At 44.7% G+C, this 17,944-nt stretch overlaps 1 protein-coding gene across 1 annotated transcript in view; it reads left to right on the forward strand.

Moving 5' to 3' along the window:
• The first annotated feature begins 304 nt into the window (after positions 1-304).
• The window catches only part of LOC115084999 (cadherin-10-like), a 433,942-nt gene continuing 416,302 nt past the window's right edge, over positions 305-17,944 (forward strand). The window contains 1 exon segment of the mRNA XM_029590505.1: positions 305-402. The gene's annotated coding sequence lies outside the window, so the exon portion shown is untranslated.

Below are 17,944 nucleotides of genomic sequence, written 5' to 3' on the forward strand. Positions count from 1 at the left end.
ACAAACAAATAGGAATAAGACAGGACAAGAGAAGAACAGGACTAGGAGTACAGGCAAGAAACAAGAACAAAGATTAGACTATTAGGAGACTTAAATAAGACAACAACAGGTCAGATAGGCTAGAAAGGCCACCAAGAGACTAAAACAGAGCAGGAGCTATGCATATTACAAGGACAAGGTTACTCAGGCAAGAGAACAAGGAGAAAGGGTCAAAGGAAGAGAGGAGACTCCATGCTGAGGTGGGGAGTATCCTGTGAGAGAGCTTCATATAGGGCTGGCCTAGCTACATCATGTGACTTTCAAGGCTGAGGTTAGAGCAGGATTGAATACAGGCCACTGAGGGCCCCTGCTTGGGGAGTGGGGGGAGATGTGTAGCAGCCAAATTCATTACACAAGTCCATGGTAAGAAGAATGGAGCTGCAATTCTTTTCTTTTGCACAAATCTTTAGATTTTCAGATTACTTCTCAAAATTTGGCTGTGGAAGGAAGATGGGGTACAAGTAACTTTAGAAATTGGTGGTGAACAGTTAGAAGTCTTTAATGTGAATGCACTTAATATTGATTCTCTTGAATTTTTTTTCAAGCTCTGGCTACTCAAGTAGTTCTGGTAGGGGGAACACCAGTTATTCTAGGGGTGTGGGGGAATTTTATTCAACCAGTGGATTTAGTATTAGATAGACAATCCCTATGCTATTCAAGATCTACTAAGGCCTTGACAGCCATTAAATTAAGAAACAAGATTTGCTTCTGCAAACAGACAACTTATCAACAAGATAAGTGATTATGATTTTGAAAATCATGTGTTAAGGATCATTTAAAACTGAATATATGCTTACCTCTATCTTGTTAATACCATTCTTTGAAAGGACCGTGATGTTTGCTTTCTTTGCTTCTTTGGGAAAGGCACCAATACTCATCTACTTCTTATTAGATTAATTTTACTAAAACTAATCTGAGTATATACCAGGTATTTTCAGCTCTCAGCTTTTGCTAAACTACTTGTGCTGTGCTTAACTGATAAAGCAAGTCAAAGTCAAGATTTAACTCTTAATCTGCTAGCTGACTTTAAGTAACTGGTGTTCTTATACTTTTAATTAAGTCATATCTCGATTTTCTGTGCATGTGACCTTGAAGGTTGCAGACTTCAAGTTAAGCAAGGGGATAGGTGTGGGCTATGAGGGGAAGGGAAGCTGCAACGTGTTCCAAGCTTCTTCTTGTAAAGCAGGAGGGGGGAAGGAAGCTGTGGGCTATGGGCGAAGGGGTACTACTTAACAGCCCAGGAGCCTGTAATTTCTTGAAGCAGAACTGTGTGTCTGTGTTATCTTTTCAACAAGCAATGTGCTGACTTTATACATAATAATGGAGTCTAAGTTGTACTTTCTCTCTCTAATATCCTTCTTCTCCATTTCCACCACCTTAACTAACTAATACTGGAGGCGAAAGGGGGATTGGGGGTGGGGGGGAAGTGCGAAGCAAGAACTGTAACACAGTATGTTCCTCAATGAACACAGTCTTGAGCAATAAGGGATCATGATGTCCCTTGTTGTTGAGAAGACGTTTGCTGTTCATGCTAGTTTGTGGATAGGGAAAAAGAGTGCCGAGTCACCATGGCTAGATGTGGCCAAATTGACAATTGATGTGCCCAGCATACCAGCGCATCTGTGTCCATGCCCTTGAAGGGCTCTGTGAGATCGCATTTGACAGAAATTTCTGCTGAGGTCTCCTTTTTGCTGGGGTGGGGCGAGGTTCTCTGTTACCACTTGTTTCAGCTATGGACTGTGTCAGGAGAGATGAATCTTTGTGGGCAATATGGCTTTCATGTTTTAAGGTGGGGGAGGAAATAGTAACAGATGGGGTACTGCTCCTCCTTGCACCTCTGTTTCCTGTGTTACATCCCCTCTGTAACACTACCTCTGGCACCCCTGTTCAGACACCTTAGCTTGTATCATTTCATTTCCTTCATGAATTTAAGGCTCTGGAACTGGAGGGCAAAACTTCCTTTCACCCATAGGTCACAAAGTATAGCCAGCATGTATGTATGTATATGTATATATATATATTGTTTTCTAGCAATGGTTTCACTTTCGTTTGCACCTGATGCTGCACAGAGTTCAGAGATTGTAACACCCCTTCATCCATTCCCTTTCTCTCATGGAAACCCTCTAATTTCACCTCCAGAATATTTACTCTAGGGAATAACTCCACCCAGGGTGGCACTTCTGGATCTCAGATCCTCCATGGCATCCTTGAAAGTCTTCAGGATTTGTATCAGCTGCCTCATCACTACCCAATCATGATGCCCCTGGGGGCAATGCACAGCCGTCTCTGCTTCCAGAGACAGATCTTGAAGGCGTGTCTGCTGCCCCATTAACCTCTGCAGCATCAGATAAGCGGAATTCCAGTTGGTGCCAGCTTCTTGAATCAGATACTTGCGAGATAGTCCTAATTCTTCTTGCTTCTCACAGGGAAGCTGCCCTCTCTTTATGCTTACATGGAAATGTCCTGTTATTTTCCTGCACCATGAATGGATTCCTGTCATTGTTGGGCCCCAAACGCAGGGCATTCATCACTGTCAGTCGCAGCAATGGATAACCAGAAAGCCCCCATTTTCTATGGCCTTTACCCAGGGGTGGTTCAAGGCAATCTGCCGCCTGAAGTGAAGGATGAGAAGGTGCCTACCCCTCTCACCCTGCCCCCCCTGCCCTCCTCTCACCTTGCCCCCGTCTCTCCTCGTCCTGCCCTCCTCTTCAGCCACCACCGACCTGGCCGGCCTGCAGCAGCGTCCCGCCTGTCTTCAGCTGCCACCGGCTTGGCCTCCAGCGGCGGCCCGCAGCATTGTCCTTCCTGTCCGGCCCACAACAGCCCACAGCGTCCCTCAGCCTTGGTAGGGGCAAGCAGTGTGAGGCAGACGCCACAGCGGTGTTCTGAAAGAGGCATTTTTTGCTGCCTCAAATTTCTGCCGCTTGAAGCGGCTGCCTCACTCTGCCTCATTACAGAACCGTCCCTGCCCGTACCATATTTGCAACATAGTCACAAAGAAATCTGCCTGAACGCTCCTGCCTATCCTGTCTAGTTGCCAACCCTCCAGTATTTTGTTATGGCTGATAGAATGTTCCAGGAGGTATAGGGGTTATGCATCACCTGGGTGTGCAACAAAACACACATGCACCTAGATGCTCCATCTGTGCTAGAGCTGCTTCCAGCCCTGCACACCCATGCATATGCTACTCCTCTTTGCCTTAGCCATCTGTGCCTGTATGTGACTATGGCACTGGCTGAACAAAGTGAGGATGACCTTCTTACTAAATATACTCTGGAAGGGCACTTTGTAATTGGAGGCTAACACGTTTAATTTAAAAATTTGTTAGCCGTGTTATCCAATGTCTTAAGTGACGTACGGTGTAAGCATTCATAAAATACAAATAAGCAAAGTTACGACCAGTATGAATCAGGACAATACAAAATAAAGTAAACATTAATAGTCTGCATAAAATACCTTGAGGTAGCAGCGTATCTGCCTGGCCTAACTAGCAGCAGATCAGCATAGCTTACATGCTCGTCATGCCCACATCAAATTTCAGTAAAATGGTTGTACAAATAAGTGGATCTTTAGTAACTTTTTAAACTTTTTTTTTTACATGTTTGTCTGTGCAAAGCAACAGGGAATAGATTCCAAAGCCCCAGTCCAGTGACCAAAAATAGTTTTTTCTGCCTCTCACAAAGCCTGACTTGGTGTTAGTTGAGGGCATCCAATAAATACTGGCCTTTTGATCTCAAGTTTCTCATTGGGTGATAGATCTTAATAGGGAGTTAATGTAAACGGAAGCATCCTCTCAGGCAGGAGCTTTAAAATGAGTGAGCGAGCGCCAGCATACACGAGTATGCTCGTGCAAGCCTGCATACACTGGAATTTTAAATTGTATGTGTGCAGAAGGAAATATGTGTGGCTAACACCCCACCATACGCTGCAGTTGCTGGATTTAAAATACATGTAAATGTTGGCCCTGACGACCCTGCCATGATCTGACTCGGCCCCTTGTTCCTCGCATTTGGTTGTTCACACATGCACATATATGCACATAATTGGGCCATTTTAAAATACGAGTTGCTCATGCTCCTCCCATATGGGCTTTTATACATGAGCTACTCTATTAAAATCTGTCCTTAATTGCTTTGTGAATCATGGTCAGAATTTTATACTGTATACGATGGGTAGACAATTTAAAGAAATCAGTACCTGGGTGATGTGATCAAACTTGAAAGTTCCAGTTAGAATCCTAGCTGCCGAGTTTTGAATGCTGTGAAGGGGCTTCAAAATATATTGCGTTAAGTTAGTTTATGCCTGTTAAAGCAGAGTGAATATCACCTGCCTCAAGGTAAGGTTTGAGTGTGTGCAGCATGTACAGCTTTCAAAGCTTTTTTTTTTTGGACTAACTTTTAATGTGAGCCTTAAAATAAATCATTATGAAAACAAGTATTTCTCTAATAAAAGTAAATATGTAGCTGATGCTTAGAGCCTATGCTCTCTACTACCTGCAGGGGCTGGTTATCAGGGGCATTCATTTCCCTGATGTTCCTCATTACTATTTTAGACGCTACCTGCCTCTTGCCCCAGGACAGTGCTATGGAACAGTACCCCATTTCTTCTTCAGTGGTTTGTCACTCCGGTGCATGGCTGGGGTCTAGTGGCCTTCCACCTGACTGCTGGAAGGGGCCGTGGAATCATCATGGGAAAACAAATTGTCCCCTTTTTTTCTTCCAGCTTTTACTTGTAGAGCACAAGGCAAACCAATCTTCTTGCAGGCACGTCTCAAGTGAAAAATGGATCTTTCATGGATATAAATGTGTACAGGTCAATGAAGGGATTTGGAGGTGGCAGTTTACTTCCTTCTGGAAGGGAAGGGAGGATAGCCAGGAGCAAGGAGAAGATTTACATTGGTGATAGAGATGCATCTGACACCTGTATAAACCCAGATAGGCCTTCAGCCCTGTTGGGCAAGAAGTAATGGTTTTCTTTTTATAGAAATGTTTTGTTACAATGTGCAGCGTACTGCTTCAGGTAAATAGGGATCCCATCGGTACAGCTATGTGACACTTCTCTGCTGGAAGTGGCACTGTAGTTGATATGCCCATTTAATATGTGCTGCTAGTCTCCCCATGCAGTTATTTTTGTAAGGGGGAAGCATACAAGATATTTCTCTGTGGTTGTGGTTAGACTGCACTCACTTCTTTTGTCTTTTGAGGCGCTACGAGGTTAACTGTGTCTAGAATCTCTTGTGTGTAGTGTCCATTACAGGAAAGTCATTCAGGAATGCTAGGTATAGACTGCACACCCTAATAGTCAGAAGTAACACATAGGCAGCAGAAGGGTAGATATGTGAAAGCTAGAGATAAATGTAAAAGATCTGCATAGCTAGCTCCATGCATGGCAGTGTGTGGGTGAAAGAATGATTTCAATAGCTTGCCTTGAAAAAAAGCTTTACTGGAGGTAGAAAGGAACCAAAGCATACATCAAATTAAAGAGACAAACATAGAAGTTAAAATAATAGACAACGTTCTTATTATTACTAATAGTCAAAACTATACACATGTAAAAAATACAATGGAAAAGGGGTGGGAAAATCTAGGGATAAAACTATTTACATAAATTAAAAAAAAAAAAAGCCCAGGAACTTTGGGAGGCCATAAGGCAGTGGCCTTTTGAACATAAAGCTAAAATGCTTCTGTGAATCCATCTTGAGCTTCAGCAAGTTGTGCCGCCATCTTCTCCACCAATCTCCTGAGACTGGCTCTGACGCCACAAAATTCCTACTCCCTTCCTCTGCATTGCTCCAGCCACTGAGGCGGTCTCAGTGCTGAATCAGGTGGGAGGTCCACAGCAAGGTCATCACCTCCCTCGCCCAGCAATGGCTGGGCAGCCTCAGGATCAGTGTCCGAAGGTTCCAGGGCTGAAGAGGAGGGGAAGGCTCTGCTGGGAAGGGGAGAGAGATGAGTGCTGCATTAGCCCGGGGCCTCCCATGGAGGGGGGGGGGGGAGTGGCTGCTATACCAATGCTGGGACCACTGCTGGTGATGGTGGCTGTAGTGCCCAGCATGGGGACCAGTTGCTGAAGCAGCAGGAGGGGATAGGAGCTCTTCTTTTCCTTTCTCCTCCTTAGAGCTGCTGGTATCTGTTAGGGATGTGCAGAGCAAAAGTTTATGTTCATAAGTCCATAAGTCGAAAGGGGGTCCCATTTGCGGTCAATATGGACATATGGAGAATTCCATAAGTTGAGTCTATGTCCATATGTGCAAATAAAAATTTAAACCCCTCACCCTCCTTAATCCCCCCCCCCCCCCAAGACTTACCAAAACTCCCTGATGGTCCAGCGGGGTCAGGACGCCATTTCTGACCTCCTTTGCAAGGAGCACGTGACGTCGGCGTCACTTCGGAGTGACGCGGCGTCACATGATTCCCCGCGGGTTCGCTCTGGGACCCTCGTTCGACCCAAAAGGAAATTTTGGCCAGCTTGGGGGGGCCTCCTGACACCCCCAAGCTGGCCAAAAGTTCCTTTTGGGTCGAACGGAGGGTCCCGGAGCGATCGCGCGGGGAATCACGTGACGCCGCGTCACTCCGACGTAACGCCGACGTCACGTGCTCCTTGCAAAGGAGTTCAGAAATGGCAGAAATGGCGTCCTGACTCCTCGCTGGACCACCAGGGAGTTGTGGTAAGTCTTTGGGGGGGGATTAAGGAAGGTGAGGGGTTTAAATTTTTATTTTGGATCAACAATCGCGATTTCCAACGTATTCAACATAGCTATGTTGAATAAGTTGGAAATCCGATCGTTTTCGCCTCATCACTTTTTTAAGTTAAAAAAAAAAAAAGTAGCGTTTTACATTTAAGTTCAAAACGAATGCACACCCCTAGTATCTGTGAACTGACCAGAAATGTTGTGTCAAGCCATCAGCTGGTATGCTCCAGGATGTGATGTGCAGCATCATACAAACATTTAAAGGGCCTTGCATATCGTGAAGGCGATGGTAAGTGCTCCAAGTAGGGGGGACCCCCATGTCATATAGAGAGTGGCAAGGCAATAAATAGATTCTCCAAGGCACGGAACCTTCTGTACAGCTGTCTTTTACAATATGCTGCTTAACTACTGATAGGGAATTGTAGGTTGGCTCAGTGTCTGGGTGGTTTGTGTTGGGATGCGCTCTTGATTGCAAGTCATCAAAAACAAAGATGCAGCCCCAAGTCTATGGGTAAGAGTTTTAGGGGTAGGTTCAAACACCCTCTCTAATACTATACCAGTGCTGTGAGAACATCACAGTTAGTGCTTCCTGACAGTGGTGCCCATGACACAGCGTCTAGGCAAGGATAAAGAAAAATTATATTTATTTATTTATTTGTTGAGTTTTATATACCATCATTCGGTAGAGCCATCATAACGGTTTACAAAAATATACATTTTTCTTAGCAGTTGTGTAACAGAAAAAACAATGTGAACGTTATACATTTTCTTAGCAGTTGTGCAACAATAAAAAACAATTTGAACAATATCAGAAATAAGCAAATCAAGTCCAGAGAGCATTATTAGGTTGGAAGAGGAGGGTATAGAGTTCAGGGTGAAGAGAATGTATTAAGAGGTTTATAACTGAGAGTTCAGTTGAGAGTTGGAATGATCAGACGTCTGAAGGTCAGTGTAGAATTTGCGGAACATTAGTGTTTTTAGGTCCTTTTTGAATATTTTTAGGTCGTGTTTGGTTCTCAGGAATTTAGGTAGGGTGTTCCAAAGTTTAGGTGAAGCAATTGAAAAGGCCCTTTCTCTTGTGGTTGCCAGATGTGCATCTTTGATAGGGGGAATGTTTAGGAAGCCTGAGTTATTAGAGCGTAGGTTTCTTGGAGGATTTTGAGGGATTATGTTTAGGGTGTTAAGACCTTGATGATCATTATTTAGAATTTTGTGGATTATGGTCATTGATTTGTAAGCAATACGTGCAGTAATAGGGAGCCAGTGAAGTGAGGTCAATATTGGTTATGTGTTTATTTCTTTTTTTTCCAGTTAGGACTCTGGCGACTGAGTTCTGTAGTATTTGGAGTGGTTTGAGGGATGAAAAAGGTATTCCAATTAGTAAGGAGTTGCAATAGTCGAAGGTGGAGAAGATAAGAAGTTGAAGTACAGTTCTGAAATCATGGGGATTGAGAAATGGTTTCAGGTGTCTTAGGGTTAGGAGTCTGTGGTATTCTTCTTTAGTTTTATTTGCTATGTGGTTCTTGAAAGAAAGTTCTTTATCAATGATAACTCTAAGGTTCCTGGTGTGGGTGGGAGGGAGTATAGTTATCATTTGTTTGTCAAGTATATGAGGGTTTTTGAAAGCTGTAGGCAGAGAAAAGGCCTTGAAGAGTGGGAGGACAAAAGTGGGGCCAGTGATAGAAGCAGGAAATAGACAGATCTTGTTGACAACTCCCTGATGAGCATGGAAGCTACTTATCACCACTCTCCTCCTGTCAGGCATGTGGCTGATACAACCACTTCCTTGCTTGTGCCTTAGCTCCTAGGCCATCTTCTTGGGGGTCCTCAATCTATAAAGAGAAATAGGAATAGAAAGCTGTTTGCAACCTTCAGAATGTCGTCTTTCCATTATTTCCACTTAAGCCCTGAGTCTGTTTCCTACATGTTTGCTCTCCTTTTGGGCAGATATATATGTTGTCCTGCCACCAGGCCAGATTATTGACTACAGCAGAGACAATCTCAGAACAGCCCTGATACCCAGATTCAGGAGGTAGATAGCAGGCCAAGCAGGCTTTTGGACAACTTCATTCTGATCCTTTATGGATTCAAAAGGAAGAATCAGGAACTACAGATACTACACAGCTTTGGGGTATACCCAAACAAGTAAGACTGGCCCAATTTTCTCCCTTCTGGAACAGGGACATAGGTCAGTTTTGCAATAGGGTCCAACAAAAAAAAAAAATAAATCAGAAATATGTCCCAAAGGATATTCTTTCCCTTATTTTGTCCTTAGCTATACTTATGATCTTAGTCTAAAGTAGTCTCTATTTTCCTACCCTTTTAACTATCAGTATATAACATTAGCAACACATGTACATAAGTCAAGCCATTAATGTGTTACACAATGTTTTCAGCATCTCTATATTCCTATTGCCCCTTGTCCTATCACAAGCCCACAATGTTTCCCCTTGCCTCTTATATATTCATAACCCTTCCCAAAGTCTAAGGCCTCCCTATCACCCACCCTCTAAAAGGCTCCCAAATGCCATCTAATGTTCCAAACTCTAAATTCTCCCCTAACAGCCCTGCACCCAATCCAAACCAACTTTGCCCTCTCCAGTACACAAGGGCATCATGTTCAAAATTTGAAAGCAGGAGGGAAGGAGGGAGAGAGTGAGAGAGAGAGAGAAAGAGAGCACACTATAAGAGCGTGACCATAACTCTATATATCTGCCACTGCCAGAGGACACATTCAACTCAGGGTAGGTTTTTGTTTGGGGGGGGCGCGTTATTTTCACCTGCCTAGGGTACTACAGACCCTTGTACCAGCCCTGCCCAACGCCTCTACCCAAAATCCCAAATGCCCCCTCAATTGCCCCCAACTCACCCCTAACACCCAACCCCCAATTGCCCCTCAATACCCCCACACCCGCCCCATCTGCAATTCTTCCTAATGAACCCCTAACCACCACCCTATCCCTCCCGCAATTGTCCCTAAACCACCCCTAAACCCTACCCCATACCCAACCCACAATTGCCCTTTCATTGCCCCCTAATTCACCCCAACACTCCCTATCCAACCCTAACACATTTCCCACTCAATTGCCCCTTAACCCACCCCACACAAATTCCTAGTTCCTCCAATGTACTTACTCCATAGGGGTAGTAAGCATCTCTATTAAACTCTGTTTACAGGCCCCTGTATGCCCACCTCAGCTGTTGGAACTGGTGGACGCTTGAACCGGGATGAGAGTTGGTGCTACCATTGTGGGCCGGCCCCCAATGGTCCTCGTTGCCAGAAGGTGGTGCAGGTGAGGATGACCCAGCTGGAGCTTCATATATACCAGTCCTTGTTCCCCTCACATTGAGACCTTGGGTACTGAGGCCGGCAGGTCCTAGGTGCGGGTCTCCTCGGTGACAAAGGGTCCAGGAGCAGGCAAAGGCGGAGTCATCAATCGGGGTCGAGGCTGGCAGCAAAGGTGCAAGACGAAGAGCAAAGCCAAAGATCAGGGGCAGGCAGCAGACGAGCAGAGACGAGGTACCAGGCCAAGGTTCAAGATGGACAGCGGACAAGCAGAGACGAGGAAACAAGCCAAGGTCAGAACCAGGAGATCAAACCAAGGAAGAGGAAACAGGATCCAGGAACGAGGATAGACACGGAGTCAGGAACAACAGGAACAGTCAGGAACACAGGAACAGGACTCACAGGATCAGGAACTACAGGAACAGTAATCGCAGGATTACTGAAGAGAAGGACCTGTTGCCAAGGCAAAGGACTGAGGACTGAGCCAGGGTTTAAATACCCCTCAGTCCTGACATCATCTCCAGGGGCCGGGCTGTTGTTTCCTACCGCGGCCCCTTTAAGAATCAGGCCGAGTCACGAGTGCGTGCCTAAGGGTGCACACGTGAGAGGAAGGTCAGCGGTGTCCAGGGCCGCGTGGAGGCCATGCAGGCGGCTGCATCAGGAGTGGGGCGCACCGCGCCGGACAGCGGGAGGCCTTCCGGTTGTCAGAACAGGTGGGGGGGACCAGCCGCGGGTTGCCGCGGCCGGGAATCCCAACATCAGCTGCATGCTGTTTCTTCAGTCCCCACAAATTGGAAACAACAAATGTCAATTCTTCACCACTAGGGACACCACCCCTGACAAGTCCTAGGTGGTGAAATGTGGGGCCTTGCTTGAGGGACCATCCTGAAATAAGCTCACTCTGGAAGAACTGTAAGTTTGCATTTGCATACACAGAAAAACAGACATGCATACGTTTGCAAGTTCGCAAAAATGTATGTGCATATAAGTTCTCTTACCAGCAAATTTGCATGAATAGCAAATTTATGTTTGTATATCTTCTATAATATATATGTGCATTTTATAAACTATGCAGATGTATGCATACAGATTATAAAATACAGGCTTACTTGTACATGGCCTCATATATGTGTGAATATGGGGCCGAGTACAGTTCCTTAATTACTGAACGTCTGATTTGTTTGGGGGCCTCAAAGACTGAAGCTGAGATTCACTGAATTCAAAGTCTTAAAAACAATATATTATCAATTTGTCCAGCCTGGTTTAATGAAAAAATCTGTATCTCTAGCAGCTGCTCCTCCCATAACATCCAAAGCCACATTTTGGGGTAGATTTTAAAAGAAGCGCGCATGGCCTACATGTGTGCATGCTACCCGGCGTGTGCACATGTATGCCCGATTTTATAACATCCGTGCGCAAGTGTGCACATGTTATAAAATCAGGGGCTGGCGCGCGCGAGGGGGTGCACAATTATGCACCTTGCGCGCACCAAGCCGTACTGCCTTCCCCCGTTCCCTTCCCCCTAACCTGAACTTCCCACCCCTTCCCCTAACCTTTCCTCCCCCTAGCCCTACTCTACCCCCCCCCCCCCCAAATTTTTAATGTACCTTTTGTGCCTGCCTCTGAGCAGGTGCAAGTTGCGCGTGCCGGCCAACTGCCATTGTGCGATCCCAAGCACAGCGGCAAATGGTTCTCTTGTCCTGACGTGTGTAACAGCTTCTTTGCTATACACTTGACTCTAGCCTTTGATTTCCATCAACCTCAAAATGCAAGTTCTCTTCCATTTCCCATGCTAAACCTATTTCAATCTACTACTTGAGTATTATGCAATGTTCAGCCTACTGATTCTCCTTTTTCTGTGCATCCATGACTCTGACATCCCATCTCTCATCCTTAATATTATACTAAGTTCCACAATTCTTTCTTTTCAGTGTTCCACATTCTTATTTCAGCATATAGGGGTAGATTTTCAAAGGGTTACGCACGTAACCCCTGAAAACCTACCCCTAACCCCCCCTGCGCACGCCGAGCCTAAGCCCCGGGACGCGTGTAAGTCCCGGGGCTTTCCTGGGGGGGGTGTGTTGAGGCGTGTCGGGGGCGTGTCGCGGCAGCGCGTCATCCAGGGACATCCCGGGGGTGGGGCTGCGGGCATGGTTCCAGCCCGGGGGCGTTCCGGGGGGCATGGCTGCGGCCTCTGGACCAGCCCCCGGACCGGAACATGGCACGCCGGCAACCGGCCCTTGAGCAGGCGTAACTTCTAGAATAAAGATAGGGGGGTGGTTTAGATAGGGCTGGGGGATGGGTTAGGTAGGGGAAGGGAGGGGAAGGTGGGGGGAGACGGAAGGAAAGTTCCCTCCGAATCCGTTCTGATTTCGGAGTGGCCTTGGAGGGAACTGAGGCCAACTGCGTGGCTCGGAACGCTCAGGCTGCCGATTTTGCTCAGCCTTGTGCACGCCGATCCCAGATTTTAACAGATACACGCGGCTACACGCGTATCTATTAAAATCCCACATACTCTTGTTTCTGCCTGGTGCACGAACAAAAGTATGCGTGTGTGTAATTTTGTAAAATCTGAATAGCCAGCTGAATAACTGAAACTGAAAAAAAGCTAATGGAGTTTATTACTTTCGCTTATAATTTAACCCGTTTTTACATTTTTGTAATTTTTATATTTATATAAACCTTCCTTTCTTATAACATTCTTTCAAGCTGAAGGAAAAGACCTGAGTTACTTGAAAATTGAAAATCTGATTGCAGTTTATTTCACCATTTCTTTGTTCCTACTTCCTTCCTATGGATCCCTCCCTTCTTTGCCATCCAGTATCAAGAAAACTCCCAACTCTTGGTATCTTCTGGAGAATTTAAAAACTGTATTATTTAAAAAAAAAAAAAAAAAAAAGGTACTATTTATTTCCATTAGATTATTCTGATGCCTCAGTTTTCTCCCTCTGCTTTTCCAATATTTAATGGACTGCATGTATTCTTGTTCTGCCCCCTTTGGAGCTCCATCTCTCTAAGATTATTGTTCCCTCTCAGTAAAGAATCATACCACCCTCATCCAATTAACACTAATGCACACACATGAAATTCTGTTTGAATTGATTGAATACAGGGTTTATGAATAGTGATGTTAAAAATCATAAATGTATGTATACTTATTCTTGGGTTAATCAGTCAGAAAAGTTTTGCCCTGCTCAGTTTGTAGAAATAAATACTGTAAATCTACAGCCAAAGAAGTGAGAAACTGGCCAGCAAAATTACCAGCTTTTTGCATGCAAAATGAAACCATCCAAAGGCAATTCTATTATTTATTGTGAAGCTGCCTGGATATTTCCACAATACTGACATTGTGCTTATAGTAAGAACACTAATCATTTGGACCTGTGTGCAACTTTCTCCATAATGCATGTAAAAAATATATATTTTTTTCAGTTCAAAATGCATTAGCAAAAAGTCTATTTGGGGTTTTCAAACTGGATGAAATATTTTCCTTTTCATAATTTCGTTTCGATTTGTTGTGTTAAAACGTGAAATATCACCACACATATAGTCTCTATTTTTCTGTACCAGTTTTCTTTAACATTGTACTATGTCTTTGGCCTAATGGAAGCTGTGTCAATCAAATCCTAACTACCATTAATACTACTACAGATGTTAAACTGTCTACACTTTAATATTTTTAGTGTGAATCAGATTATCATATTTTGGTAGGTAAGAATAAGAAAGACTGAGCAATCTATTTGATTACTCTTCTGGAGACCTAATAATTTAAGTAATTAATTGTTATCAGAAAGCTCTGGAAATTAAGTACATTATGAAGAAATTATCACTTTTCTTGCTAAGTACTTCAGTTGTATTTTGATATGCATTCAGTATCAACGCCTTATTACTTACTGTAAATAAAACCCTTCATTTTCTAGTCAAAAGTAACAATAAGGAAATGCTCAAGAAAACAATATGGTTTGTTCCTATAATGATACACAGCAAAAGCAAAAAATTAAAAAAAATGCTTGTGTTTGTGTGTAATTATATACAGTAACATGCATGAGCTTATATGCTATTTTATAGGCATCAAGGGCCGGATTTGAAAACACACATGCACGGGGTACATTTGTGCGTGCTACCCGGCGCACACAAATGTACGCCTGACTGTATAACGCGCGCATGTTATAAAAAATCAGGGGTCGGCGCGCACAAGAGGGTGCACACTAGTGCACCTTACATGCGGCGAGCCCTCGGGGAGACCAGCTGGCTTTCCCCATTCCATCCGAGGCCGCTCCAAAATCGGAGCAGCCTCGGAGGGAACTTTCCTTCCCCTCCCCTACCTGTCCCGCCCCCCCCAGCCTGAACCCCCCCATACCTTTATTTCAGAAGTTATGCCTGCCGGCCAACTGCCGGTGTGCGATCCCCCGGCCCAGCAGCTGTGGAGAGGCCTCTGGCCATGCACATTCCCTGCCCCCAGACTGGAACGCCCATTTTTTCAAGCCCCAGGACATACACTCGTCCTGGGGCTTTATGTGCGCCACCGGGCCTTTTCAAAATAGGCCCGGCACCCGTAGGGCTTTTAAAATCTTCCCCCAAGTGTACACACATATTTTTGGTTTTGTATGTATATTTTATCAGGGAAAAAAGGGGCGCTCTAGGCGTGTTCCAGGGCAGGGTACACAAGTACACATGGTAGGTGCTATTTTGTAAGAGATATACATGTATTCATTACCAAACTTATTCATACATTTTTACATCTGCTATTTGACAAGTACAAATGAAATCTGACTTGGCTGTTGTCTGCAGGTTTTGAGTGGGCAGACTGGGTGAACCAGTGGGGGTTCTAGGTGAAGTGCTAGAGGGTCTAGGTAAACTGGAGATAGACTGGGTGAACTTCTGGAGATATCGTCAAATTGAGTCCAAATACATGCACAAGTATGTATTTTCAAAACAGTAGACGCGCATACTATATAAAAAGCAATCTTCATGTGTAATTGTGGGTGTTTCCTCACACAGTATCATAATTATTTCACACGTAAAATTTGTGTGTATGTTTAAAAATTGTATAGAGAAAGTAGAGCAAGGAAGCCCTCCCACAGGTGCCTAACAACTTCAGGACCCAGGCCCGATGCCGTGACCCAACCCGGAGGCCGGGTCCTGATGCCTGGGACTCAGCCTAGGCTGGAACCCAAGCCTAGGCCTGACAACATGACCTGACCTGGAAGCCAGGTCTCGACAACTGGGCCTCAGCCCAGACCCAGGCCCGAAGCTGCAATCCTACCCAGAGGCTGGGTCCCGCCACCAGGTGTTCGGCCCGGTCCTAGGCCCGATGCCATGACCCGACCCAGAATTAGCCTTATTCATTGTATTTTGCACTTTTGTTTAAATGAATGCATATTCCTAGCCCAAACAATCTCCATGCCTGTGGCTGTGTTCCTCCAGCAAACCACAATCTTCCAGCTGGCATCCCATGGGAGGTAACAGGACGAGAAGGTAGATCCCGGCACAACAAGGAGCAAGCCATCAACAATATTGGCTGGGGAAAAATGAGATGCAACCTGACTGTTGCCATGTCTCTCTCAGCAACAACAACCCTTACTTCCACCACAACTATGACCCTCAGCCAACAGCATACCTGATATAGCCCCATACCTGGACACTAGGGGTGTGCATTCGTATTGACCGCATATGTAAAACGCTACGCATATTTTGTTTTTAACTTAAAAAAGTGATGTGACATAAACGATCGGATTTCCCACATATCCAACATAGCTATGTTGGATATGTTGGAAATCGCGATTGTTGAGCCAAAATAAAAATTTAAACCCCCTCACCCTCCTTAATCCCCCCCCCAGACTTACCACAACTCCCTGGTGATCGAGCGAGGAGTGAGGACGCCATTTCTGCAATCCTTGGCGAGAAGCATGTGACGTCGGCGCCACGTCGAGTGACGCGGCGTCACGTGATTCCCGGCGAGTTCGAGCCGGAAGGCTCGTTCGGCCCAAAAGTTCTTTTTGGGCCAAACGAGCCTTCCGGCGCGAACTCGCCGGGAATCACGTGACGCCGCGTCACTCGACGTGGCGCCGACGTCACATGCTTCTCGCCAAGGATTGCAGAAATGGCGTCCTCACTCCTCGCTCGATCACCAGGGAGTTGTGGTAAGTCTGGGGGGGGGATTAAGGAGGGTGAGGGGGTTTAAATTTTTTTTTTTGCACATATGGACATATACCCAACTCATTTAATTTTTTTTATGTCCATATTGACCGCAAATGGGACCCCCTTTGGACATATTGACATATGGACATAAACTTTTGCTCTGCACATCCCTACTGGACACCAATAATCCTGCACTCACCATGTGAATCGGTTATTTACTCTTTCGGATAGTAGAAAGACTAGGGGGCACTCCATGAAGTTAGCATGGGGCACATTTAAAACTAATCGGAGAAAGTTCTTTTTTACTCAATGCACAATTAAACTCTGGAATTTGTTGCCGGAGAATGTGGTTTGTGCAGTTAGTATAGCTGTGTTTAAAAAAGGATTGGATAAGTTCTTGGAGGAGAAGTCCATTACCTGCTATTAAGTTCACTTAGAGAATAGCCACTGCCATTAGCAATGGTTACATGGAATAGACTTAGTTTTTGGGTCCTTGCCAGGTTCTTATGGCCTGGATTGGCCACTGTTGGAAACAGGATGCTGGGCTTGATGGACCCTTGGTCTGACCCAGTATGGCATTTTCTTATGTTCTTATGTTCTGATGGGTTATCACTACTGCTGCTTTCTCCCAATGTTTCTCCAACACATCAGCACCACCAGCCACCCTACTGAGACACCAACCTTATACTGCCATTTGGAACTTGCCCTGCAAAAGAATTTTAAAAAAGATCTCTGAGCCAGGTAAAAAGATATATGGCCCAGCCAGGCAAGAAGCAAGAGGTGGGTGACACAGCTTCTCCCTCTTTGTGTACACACCAAAGGGAACCACCCTCTTTCCCTTGCTCCCCTGTGGTGCAACCAGTCACCAAGCCAAAAAGCCCTTTGCATAATTCAAAAACCTCAGTAGAGCTAGGAAGCCCCCCCCCCCCCCCCCCCAGGGATCCTAACTGTTCCTAAAAGGTAAAGCCTCTTCAGACACAGGACAAGGTCAAACCTGGCCCCCACATTATCATGCACAGCCAGCGACCTGGCCCCATCTGCCCTGCACATCAAGTAATAGCAGTAATCTTTCTATGTCCACTTAACTGCACAAATGTACCATGGATAGGTTTGAAAATTGGCAGTCTATAGTCAAACCTTTCTTCCCCTGACCTGAAACACACCACCAGGAATGCATCCTCAGTGTGGGAGAACATGCAGATTTTTATCCCCATTAAAGAAGGCAATTTTCCAACAGCCAATTTAAATACTTCTTACCCACATAGATCATTGTGATAATTGTCCTCTAGTTGTCTAAATGTAAGGTATGTGAATCTAACCATGAACCAAATATCAGAACAAGTAGAAAGACGATTTGGCTGAAAGTGTTTCTCTAGCTATTTTTTTTTTCAATTTTAGTAACAATTTACACCCAGCTTAGATAAAAATAGTTTACTGATTGCTTACATAAGCTTTTAAAAGTGTGTTTGCATTTCTTAAGTATCTTAATTCACACATGGCCTCTGCTAGAACTTTTTTATATTACAAAGGTTTTCAAAATGTGTTTTTCCTTTCTTTCATGATAATTGTATTCCTTGATTCAGGTTCTAACTAGTTGATACTATTTTTGTTTCCACATCATTTGATTTAGACTTAGCTGTGTAGGTCTAAATATATGTTGAAAATCTTTTTTGGTCTGTTAGAGGCCTCTGCTTCTATGAGAAAAGAATTGCTTTAAAAATCATTCCTAAATTGTAGTTCTTCATTTTTGTACTTATACTTCTTATTTATTTAACAATAAACATTT

The sequence above is a fragment of the Rhinatrema bivittatum genome, chromosome 2, assembly GCF_901001135.1.
Source record: "Rhinatrema bivittatum chromosome 2, aRhiBiv1.1, whole genome shotgun sequence".
Lineage (NCBI taxonomy): Eukaryota > Metazoa > Chordata > Amphibia > Gymnophiona > Rhinatrematidae > Rhinatrema > Rhinatrema bivittatum.